Source organism: Mustela nigripes, chromosome 4, assembly GCF_022355385.1.
Source record: "Mustela nigripes isolate SB6536 chromosome 4, MUSNIG.SB6536, whole genome shotgun sequence".
Taxonomy (NCBI): Eukaryota; Metazoa; Chordata; class Mammalia; order Carnivora; family Mustelidae; genus Mustela; species Mustela nigripes.
The window spans coordinates 172,748,816-172,760,068 of record NC_081560.1 but is presented as its reverse complement, the minus strand read 5'-3'; the positions used below and the strand labels follow the sequence as shown (position 1 = coordinate 172,760,068).

General features: G+C 52.1%; 1 long non-coding RNA gene across 1 annotated transcript in view; it reads right to left on the bottom strand.

The window, feature by feature from the left end:
- Positions 1-511: 511 nt before the first annotated feature.
- Positions 512-11,253, bottom strand: part of LOC132016771 (uncharacterized) — a 45,196-nt gene continuing 34,454 nt past the window's right edge. The window contains exons 3-4 of the long non-coding RNA XR_009403980.1: positions 2,304-4,884; positions 512-1,796 (exon numbers count right to left, since the gene is read on the bottom strand). This is a non-coding gene — a long non-coding RNA (uncharacterized LOC132016771). The remainder of the gene's footprint in view (positions 1,797-2,303; positions 4,885-11,253) is intronic.

The window sequence follows — 11,253 nt, the reverse complement described above, 5'->3', positions numbered from 1 at the left end:
CCAAGCACACTCCGCTTTCTTCTGTCTCACGGCTTTTCTCAGCAAGCCTCTCTGCCCTCTCTCCAACCCCCTCAACTGCTGAAATCATGTTTGTCATCAAAGTCACTTCAAACAGCACCTCCTCCAGGAAGCCCGCAGGTTATGAACAACCCCACTGAAGCCGGAAGTGGATTCCCCTGTTTCTCTAGGTCTCGCAAATGCCAAATTTGACATGCTGGGTTTTTGCTTTCGTTTGTTTTTGTTTTGGTGCTTCAGTTCTCTGTAAATGCCTTGAGGATGGGGATTAAATTTTAGTCTGCTGAACGTGGGTCCCCTCCCCTTCTGGCGCAGCACCTAAGCTGGATCTGTCCTCTTTCCTCGCCTGACATCACCGTCCTCTGACTTCCAGACTAAATAACCATCCTTAGTCACACAGAACATTTCAATCAGTGGCTTTTGTTGCCCCATCTTTGGGGATTATTCTGGAACTCTTCTTTCCAACTGCATGGATCTTGGAGACATTTAGTATTATAATAAAAATCAAAAGCTTTATTTATTTGTTTATTTATTTGACAAACAGAGATCACAAGCAGTCAGAGAGGCAGGCAGAGAGAGAGAGGAGGAAGCAGGCTCCCCACTGAGCAGAGAGCCTGATGGGGGGCTCGATCCCGGGACCCTGGGATAATGACCTGAGCCAAAGGCAGAGGCTTTAACCCACTGAGCTACCCAGGCGCCCCTAAAAATCAAAAGCTTTAATGGAAGACTCGCTACTATGTTTCAGGCATCTGGATGGATGCTTATGTCAATGTTCTGATTCACCCTAAACTAGTGACAAGGCATTGTTGACCCCTTCCTACAACTGTGAATGCCGAAGTCAGCAGGGTGTTAGAGTTTTGCCCCAGGTCACCTGGCAGACCAGAGGAGGCACTGGGCTTTAACCTAGAGCTACCTGGCTCCACAGCTATGGGCCCCTCCTTGGAGTTTCTCAAGTCCTGTGCAATAAGCTTGCTCCTGCCCATTTCTGTTTTGACAGGGAGAGGCAGCAAGCAGGTGCATCAGTGCCTCTCGTCTGGGTGGCTCCAGGCAAGGCGTCTTCCTAAAGGGAGGTCAGAGAGCCCAACCCTCCCTGGCCGTGGGAACCTCTGGCTGGTGGTAGGGTGACCTGCTGGGGAGCCTGGTGGATGGCTCCAAGTGCAATCCAAGGTCCCTGGAGGCTGAGCCTTCCTGGGCTTGTGGCATCCGGAAGTCTAGCCTCTTGCTCTGGTATTTCCTGGTGCCTTGTGCTAAGTGTCTTGCACAGGAGGTTAGCGATAGGTGGCTTGCCCTGCAAACATCGGTCTGCTAGGAGGGCTGGTGAGACACCTGTCTGCCGGGTGGGCTGGTGTCCCCTTTCTCTTTGTCAGGGGGACTGATCAGCTGGTCCAAGCAGGGGAGGTCTGGGGCTGAGCTGGACCAGAGGAGGGCACGCTCTCCTTCCCTGGCCATACCCTCCTTCCCAGACCAGTTCAGCTCCCCTCTCAAGGCCCCAAAGCTGTTTCTGCTACTTCTGCGGAGTTCTCTCCCTTCGTGGGCAGAGGACCAAGTACGGGCTCCAGATCAGGGTTAGCTTTGTCTCAAGCGCAGCTGTGCCAACAAAGTGATCTTGTGCAAGTCACTGGCTTTCTTGGAGCCTCAGTTTCTCCATTTATAAAATGGAAAGAATGACGCCCAACCTCAGAGGGCTGGGATGAAGATCCAACGGATGAGGCAGAGATAATGAGGTGTTGTAGGGACTCCAAAGTCTCTCTTCCTTGCTGCTGGACAGCGGAGGGCGGTGGCTGGAAAACAGAGAGGGAAGGAAAGTGGGCTGGAATGAGGCGGCGGGGGCAGGCAAGGGAGGGCCCGGGGCCTCCTGTTTGTTTTTCCACTGGGATCCCTGGTGGAGGAGAATCCCTCCCGCCATCGGCAGGGATGAAAGCAGCTGTTCGGAACCTCGGCGTGGGCTCAGAATCAGCCTCCCTCCGTTTCCATGCGGCAGTGGATCACAACGGTTAGAGCCATCTCCAGGCTGCCCAGCACACAGGCCCTGCCACCGTGTGATCTTGGGCAAGTGGCTTAATTTTATTTTTTGTTTAAGATTTTATTTATTTATTTGAAAGACAGAGATCACAAGTAGACAGAGAGGCAGGCAGAGAGAGAGGGGGAAGCAGGCTCCCTGCTGAGCAGAGAGGCCGATGTGGGGCTTGATCCCAGGACCCTGGGATCATGACCTGAGCAGAGGCTTTAACCCACTGAGCCACCCAGGCGCCCCAAGTTGCTTAATTTTAGAGCTTCAATTTTCTTACCCGTAAAATGGAGGTGTTAATGCCTGACTGGGTTGCCCGGGATGATGAAGTTCGATCCCGTAGGGGCTGTGCTGGGCTGACCTGGTGTAGGGGTCCCGTGTTCATCAGCCCGCTATGACTGTTCATTTTGGTGGTGGTTGTGATCACTCCTGGCCACAGACTGTGCCCTTACCCTGAGCTGCCTGAGTTGGAGGCCTGCGCACTGGGAGAGCGTGGCTTGTTCACCAGAGAGCCCCTGGCCTCAGTCATCGGCTGGGGGACGGGTGAGCCAGCTCGATCAGCCTCACGGCTGGCTGGGATCTGGCAGCCCAGGTGTCAGCAGGGGCTGCATTCCAGCGACATTCCTCCTTGGCAGAAACTTCAAAACCAGAGGAAGGTATTACTCAGACAGATTCGGAAGGCATTCCAGGATGTCAAACGCAAGGCTTATGATGCAGACAAGCTGATGATAATATGGAGTGCTACATTCGAGAAGCCTGGACTGTCGCCCGGCAGCCTGGAGGCTGAGGGTGGGTGTGTGTGCGTGCGTGTGTGTGTGTGTGGGGGGGGGGGGGGGCGGGGGGGGTGCCCAGGATGGAAACTGACCATGACCCCTCTCTATCCCAGGCCTTGCACAAAGCCCTGAAGACAGAAATCTGATTCCTGCCAGCAAGAAGAGACCTAAAGCTGTGACTTCTTCCTCCGGCTCCTGCCCCTCCCCCTTACAAGGAAGTCACATGGGTGGGGGTGGGGAATCAGCCACCCTTTCTGAGGAATGTTCTCTCCTGGGAGGAGGAGAACTCCCAGAGCCTCCGTGTTGTGATGGGCAGGTGGGCAGAGGCTGGGTCCTTCAGTTGGGGACTTTCAGTGGCCCCTGTTGTGGATGTGACCCCAGGCTAGGTTTACTGTGCCCAGCTGGAGAGGACACTGGGGGAGATGGTAGTGCAAGCGGAGGGGGGTGCGGGCTGTAAACAAAGCAGACAGAGTCCATTGAGTCGGAGAAATAGCGTCATGCCCGTGAGAGCTGAGCAGGTGGGAAGTGGTGGCTGGGGAGCCGGTCAGAGACAGAAGACCTGGCAGAGTAGTAGGTCTGGGCAAGAAACAGGGGACCTAGATGCAAAAGCAAGGGGAGCCCCAGGCCCTGTGGCTGCTGCACGTGGCGGGGAAAGGTAGCTGTCAGGACCCCGGGGTGGGGCAAGGGGGGGACAGCACAGAAGAAGAGGAAGGGGAAGAGGAAGAGGAAGAAGAAGGGGCTCAGAAAGAAAGGAAAGAGGAGGGAGGTGAGGAATACGCCTTGAGCACCTCAGCCAGGCCCTGGGCTAAGGAGTGTTCCTTTAATCCTGCAAACATCTCTCCGAGGTGGGTGTTAGAGCCCCCCCCAAACAGGAAGGTGAGGCCCAGCCAGCATCTGTGACCCGCCCCAGTTCTTAGGCTGCAAGTATCCAGCTGTCACCCCAGGCCTTCTGTCCGCCAGTCATCAGGCCGGCAGACCCATGGAGAAGAGCCCCGTGCCTTTGCAGAGCGAGCGCAGCCTCACAGGAACTCCCCTGCTGCCTGACATGATGCAGGCCAACGCTGCCTCACATGACTTGTAGATATTTTCACTTATTTACTTCTTCTAACTCAGCCAAGAACTTCAAGGGAGCATCATTCCTGGAGGATTTGTTCATCGATGTGTCACAGTCTAGCTCCTGAGTCCATGGGCAGGAAGGAAATGGGCAGGTTCAGAGACCCAAACATCTGTCCCCTGTGTGTCTTGTAACGTTGGGGAGCTGGGACTCCCCCAGCCCTTGGCTGGCACCCTTGGCTACCCTTCATTTGGGGTGGGAGAAACGCCAGCCCGAGACACATCCAAGGTGGGAAAGGGCTCCAAGAGCTCGGGCCTGTGGTGGGACCAGGGGCTGCGCCATCTTCCCCAGTGCTTCTCGCCACTCTGGGAGGAGGAGGCTGCCGGGTTGCTGGCCCTCCACCAGGGTGCCTCCCTGGGTGCACCCCACAGAACATGGAAGTCACTGTCCCTGTGAGGACGAAAAACCAGGGCGCAGAGCAAGTGCTACATGCTGGGCAAGCGGAGAGCTGTGTTAGTCCGGGGACCTGCTGGCCTGGCTCACACGGCCAGCCCGGGGGGCGCTGGCCTGAGATTTGCACGGGTCTCAGGGGCGCACCTGGTTCCGCTCCAGTCCCGAGAGCAGCACTTGTGCCTCTCCTCCAAGTCTCCACCGGTTTGAAGCCCCGTTCCGTCCCGCTATGGCTTTTTCCCTCCGTTTCCTTTTTCCCTTCTTCTTTAGAGCTGGGTCGGGGCGGGGGGGTGGGGGAGGGTTGGGAGAGCAAAGGTGGAGATGTGCTGTTTTGCACAAGTGACTTGCCTGCACGTCATCCAAAAGCCGCGTTCCGTTCACAGAGGAAGTGAGAGGTGTCCGATTCGGTCACGCAGAACGCAGCTGGGCGGCTTGAAGCGAAACACAGTGGCCACTCTGAAGGAGGTGTTGTCCCTGGGCTGCTACGGGGTTGAGTCACAGCAGGCGCCACTCCCACGTCAAAAATACCGGGCCATTGTCCCAGGGAGGTGGGCCCCTCGCTCAGGTCATTTCCGATCCACTCCCTGGAATCACATTAAAGGAAAGGGGAGCCGAGGAAAAGCAGCAGAAACCCGGATGGCTCAGCAGGCCGAGAAAGGGGAGAGCAGCCCCTGATGTGGGATTCCCACCGCCACCCCTCTGGGTCATCTCCCCTCCTGGTCACATCCAGGACCAGGACCCGGGAGCCGACTGCGGTTGTGTGGCATCCAAAGACCAAGAACTGGGCGGGGGGGGGCATTCCTTAATAAAAAGAACACAACATTCTGAAAACCAAGTTAAGGACAAAAGTGAGTATTTAGTTAGTTGCGGGGGCGGGGATCGCGGTGAATTGCTGACATCCCACAGATGCAGGGCTGTTTCCTCAGAGACCTCCTTAACCAGGTTATCAGAAATGCAAATGTAGAAACACTTCCTGTTTGTACCCTGAGCCCCTTCCCTGCCTGGGACACTCCCAGCCTCTCAAGGCTCTGAGAGCCCCAGAAGCCAGTGTCTTGTCAACTTTACGGTAAGTGCTCCTCCGACAAGACCTCAGCGTTGACAATCCGACAACTGCGGGAACAGGTAAGCACACAGACATCGCCCAGCACAGCTGCTCCTGACCATTCTGGGGGGCCTGGTCTCCTTTGAGAATGGAATGACAACTATGGACCCTCCCCCAGAAAAATGCATAATACTCATATCCACTACATTTAAATGCCATTCCAGGGATCCTTGGACCCCCCGAAAGCTTACCTATGGATCTACGTTAGGGGTCCCCTGACCTAGTGCAATCCATTCATTTCACAGATGAGGCAACGGATACCCAGAGTGCGTGGGGGGGTGATTTGTTCAAGGTCGCACATGGTCAGTGGGGAGCAGAGTCAGGACTCGAATCCGGCCCCCGCTGGAATCCACCTCCCATACTGTAACAGCTTTGCCTCCAGCACTGGATAGCATGGGGTCCCTAGGGATAGAAGTCCCAAGTTAGGGCCCTTCGGAGTGTCCTTCTCTTGTCTTCTGGTATCTATCCTTGACATATACTTTTGCTCAGTGTAGCTCAGAGAGGGCAGAAATGATGGCACTGAAACAGACACGGACGGCGATGGGTCGGGGAGCTGCAGGCTCTGGGTGTAAATGCAACGAGAAAGATGAAGTCGAGGGAGGGAGAGAAACAGTAAGTAAACAACATTTGAGTCCCCTGAGAGAGGGCTGGTGCTGCTCTGTTCAGTGCCTGGAGAGCTGAGCCCTCGGGAAATGCCAGCAAAATCTCAGCGGACTGGCCCCTGCCTGAGTCTTCTTCCCAACCTACTCTCTCCCCTTCTGCCCAGCTTGGTCACCGGTGGCCCCTCCGTGGCCCAAGCCCTGTGCTTCGCAGGTGTGGTTCCTCCTGCCTGTGCAGCTGCCCTCCCGCAGCCACAGCAGCCCACCCACCACCACGCCGGATGCTTCCTCTGAGCCCCAGCTGACTTAGGTCTCCTGGCACAGGTCCCTCTCGGCACCTGGGTTGTCTCTTTCAGAGCCCACAGCGTCACTGTCACTCACGGTTCTGTATTTATCTGTTTCAGGGCTGTGTCCCCCAACTAGCCATTAAGCCCAGAGTGCGCAGAGGCAGGGCCCTTGGTGCCTCTGGGCCCTGGGCATGGCCTATGGAGGCTCTCCAGAGTTACGTGCTGATTTCAGTGAATGGCGGCATCTGCTGGTTTGGACCTGGGCACTTGGGACGAATGCCTTTGGGCCAGCTCATTCCTGAGATCCTGGCCAGAACTGCGTGCAGCTGGGAGCTTTAGCTTGAGGCATAAAGGGAACAGGAGCAGGCGGCCAGTACCACGAATGGTGCCCAGCCTCTCAGAGCAGAGGCACCAGCCAAGCGGAGGCTTATAGGGACGGAGACACAAGCCAGACTGTGTGTGCCTTTGAAGTGGATCCCAGTGCTCTGCCTTTTTCTCAAGAGCCCACCCCTTTGAACTCTGAGAGTCCCCCGGTCCCCCGCCGGCGAGCTCACCAGCCGTTGTGCTATGGACTGTCTGCGGAGGTCATGGGCAGATGGCTGAGGGGGACCCCTCTCCTGAGGGCTGCAGCCCCCCAGGAATGAAGAGGAAACTCAGAAACGGTTCTCTCCTGCCTTCTGGGCTCACCTCCAGATGATGGAGCTATCTTGAGAGGGCATATTCAAGGGTGTTTTCTCTCATTCCATTTTGTTTGGGGTAGAGTGTACGCTTTTTTTTTTTTCTTTTCAACCTGACACCCAGGACTCCATGACTGATGCTGTGAGCAAGGGCCGAGAGCCTTGATCAATTCTTCATTCTTCTTCTTCTCAGGAGGGGAGGGGTTTGTGTGACAGAGAGGCACAAGGTGCCCCTCCCAGGCTTGCTGCCTGGGGAGCAGTGGTTGGGGTAGAGGAGCTGATACTGACTCTAGAAGGTTTCTCTTCCCACTCCCACTTCCCAGCCACTTGGGGGTGGGGGGGTTGGAGGGCAGGCAGCCAGAGACAGGTGCATCCACCGCTGCGAATGGGCACCTGCCCCATGTCCCCCTTGCTTGCTCTTAAACATACGCCAACAGAGCAGCCCTCCCCTCCCCCCAATCCCGGATGATATCATCAGTATGAAATTTTGTGTCTCGTTTTCTTGTACCAATCAGTCACCTTTGAAGGGGGAAGAGAAACAAGCCACAATAGGATGCTAAGGCCTCTGAGCGAAGCTGATTGGTGCGCCTGGGCCAGGGTCCCATCCTGGAGCTAGCTGACTTGACTTCGTTCTCCAGCTTATCACGCTATGGCTTGCAGGAGAATCCTACGGCCTCCGTGGATGGAAAACATCCTCGTGGCCGAGGTGACTAGTCTCTGGGCATCACGACAGGGCCCCGCAGCCTCCCTCCCTTCCTTACTCAGCTGGTGACTCTGTCTTTGATCATGGCATCATGGCTTTAGCACTTTGTCTCTGTCTTGGAAAAGCCTTTACTTTTGCTCTGTCATAGCTTCCCTAACCTCCCCAGGCCAGTGCATCAAAAGAGAGTCACCAGGCTGCCAACAGTGCTCCTGCTCCCAGGTGAGTGGCAGGGTGTGTGTGTTGGGGGGCGGGAGTCTGTCGGGAAAATGGTAGCTACTGCCTGAGCAGAAAGAAACAGACGGCATCCAGCGCCGGCCTACATCACAGCCGGGGCTCTGGACATTCTTGTCGAATGAATGAGGGAATTCCCAGGATTCCTAAGGGTGTGAGGAACAATGTGGAGGTGATTCCACACACAGTCTCTGGTGGCTACTACCCGGCTCTGAACAGTGGCTGTGCCTCTCCCTAGCTATGCACACTTGGGCATGCTAATCGATCTCTCTGGCCCTACTTCCTCAGTTATCAAAGGGGGATGATGATGATGATGATGATGAAGACAATCATAGTAATTGTTGCGATGTGTAAAGCAGTTAAAATACTGCCTGGCACATAATAGATACAACGTTTAAGTGTTTGCTATTATTATCAAGACCAGAAATAGAGTTATTCCAAGGTATTGAATATTACTTTTAACCAGAAGCTATGGATTTCCTTATCTTGTAGGCAATCTCCACCCCCACAACTCCTCCCATACACATGGAACCCTATGTGGCAGGGGCCAGCAAGCTTTTTCTGTAAAGACTCAAATTGTATTTGACTTTGCAGGCGATACAATTTATGTAAACAGCCACACACAATAGGTGAATGAGTGAGCAAGGCTGTGTTCTAATAAACTTTATTTATAAAAATAGGAGGCTGTGGCCTGTAGACCACAATTTGCCAACCCCCAGTCTATTGGGATTCTATCATTTTACAAAACTCTGCTTGAATTCTATCTCTTCTAAGATTCACCTTCTTCTCCCTGAATTCCCCAAACACTGGGTCAGGAAGGAACTTAATATCATGGAAAGAATGAGCAGGAAACCTGGGTTTATGTTCTGCCCTACTGCATGACTTTGAGCAAGGCACTTATGATCTGTGAAGCCCCAGCTTACTTACCTACAAAACAGGTGTAAATGTTTTGCTTTACTTACTTTCTAGGGTGGCGTGAAGCTCAAATAGAGAAGGCACATGGATATGATTTGCAAACTCTAAAGCACTACATAATGGCAGTGGGTCTTCATGCTGTCCCTGCGCTTAGGACAGTGCTTGGCACTTGGTCTGCTTTGATGGCACCGAATCCCAGTAGTGGTGTTAAGTACCATTTTTTTATAACAGACATACTGGTATATGTCTATATCTCTGTATTGGTCTTCTTGGGCAGTTGGAGAACTCAGCGGGGGACACAGGACCAGGAGAGCAAAAGGACACCATTTCCTGGGGTAGAAGCTACGGAATGCTTGTCAGCTTGAGATGTAGGTTGGCATCAGAGAGCAGCAGGTCTGGACTGACATGACAGGGAGTAAGGTTTCTAAGGCAACATATGGCTAGAAATCTGTATTAGTTTCTAGGGGCTGATGCAACAAATTACCACAAGCTTGGTGGCTTAAAGCAAGAGCAATTTATTTTCTCACAGTTCAGGAGGCCAGAAGTCTGAAATCAAGGTGTCAGCAGGGCTGTATCCCCTAGAGAGGTTGTAGGGAAGAATTTGTTTCTTGCTTCTTCTTTCTCACAGTTGCTAACATTCCTTGACTTGTAGACACGTCACTTCAATCTTCGCTTCCATCTTTATTTTTATTTATTTATTTATTTATTTATTTTTAAAAAGATTTTGTTTATTTATTTGACAGACAGAGATCACAAGTAGGCAGAGAGGCAGGCAAAGACAGAGAGAGAGAGAAGGAAGCAGGTTTCCTGCTCAGCAGGGAGCCCTATGCAAGGCTCGATCCCAGGACCCTGGGATCAGGGCCTGAGCAGAAGGCAGAGGCTTTAACCCACTGAGCCACGCAGGCGCCCCAGCTTCCATCTTTACATTGTCTTCTACTCTTGTGTCTTTTCTCGTTCCCATCCCTCATAAGGATGTTTCTTATTTGACTTGGGATCAGCCTGGTAATCCAGGGTGATCTTATCTCAAGATCTTATCTTATCTCCTTAACTTAATTACATCTGCAAGATCTTTTTTCTAAACAAGCTGACTCTCATAAACTCCAAGGATTTAGATATAATATATCTTCTAGTGTCACCATTCAATGCATGGCAGAATCTTATTTTCACCTAACTTTTTATGTAAAGTATTTCCCATGTCATTGAATGGTCTTCCAAAAACATTATTGCTGATAGCTAATAATATCCTATATTGTGGATATGCCATAATTCATTCATTTCCTCTTGCTAGAAATTTATATTGCTCATGATTTTCTTTTCTTTTCTTTTTTTTTTTTTTAAGATTTTATTTATTTATTTGACAGAGAGAGATCACAAGTAGGCAGAAAGGCAGGTGGGGGTGGGAAGCAGACTCCCCACTGAGCAGACAGCCGGATTTGGGGCTCAATCCCAGGATCCTGGGATCATGACCTGAGCCAAAGGCAGAGGCTTAAACCACTGAGCCACCCAGGCACCCCTGCTCATGGTTTTCTACTGGTATAATAAGGATACAGTGCATGGGCTTTGGAGTCACACATTCCCAGGTCAGGTTCTGGCTCTCTCACTTACCAAGGATGTGATGATTAGTCAAGGTCCATAAAATTCTCTGGCCTCAGTGTCTCATTTGTGAACTGAGGCTCAAAGTACTTATCTCATGGGGTGATTCAGAGGATCCCAGGAAAGAATGTATGTGAAGTGGCTGGCAGCTGAGGGTCTGGCACATACGAGGGCTTGGCAGTCTAGTAAATTGCAGCCACTCTTTATTTTATTAATATTGATGACGTGTCGGTTAATTTACTTAGGATGGGTTTATAGATGAACTATTCTCAAACCAAGGGATATAGATCTTGGTTTGTATTGTCAAATTAAATTCCAGAAAAAACATCTGCAAAGACACTCAGCCTTACCCAAGTAACTACTCCCTCTGGGCTCTGAGAGCCAGCTAAATCAATGAACAAGAATTTCACAAGTACCTGTCACGGAACCAGGTTTAAGCTTTTCAGGCTTGCAGTCTACTTGGGCCAACCAAATTCCATACATGAAATGAAACAAAACAAACAAAACAGATAATAAAAAATGGAATTAATTAAATCAGCAAGTATCTATTGAGCATCTATTATGCACCAGTTACTGCCCTGGATGATGAGTGTTATACAGTGGTGAACAACACAGGACCAGTCCTTGCCCCCGTACAGCTTATAATCCAGAAGGTCAGAACTCGGTTGTGGGGGCGCCTGGGTGGCTCAGTGGGTTAAAGCTCACGTCATGATCTCAGGGTCCTGAGATCGAGCCCCGCATGGGGCTCTCTGTTCAGCGGGGAGCCTGCTTTCTCCTCTCTCTGCCTACTTGTGATCTCTGTCTGTCAAATAAATAAATAAATCCTAAAAAAAAAAAAAAAAAAAA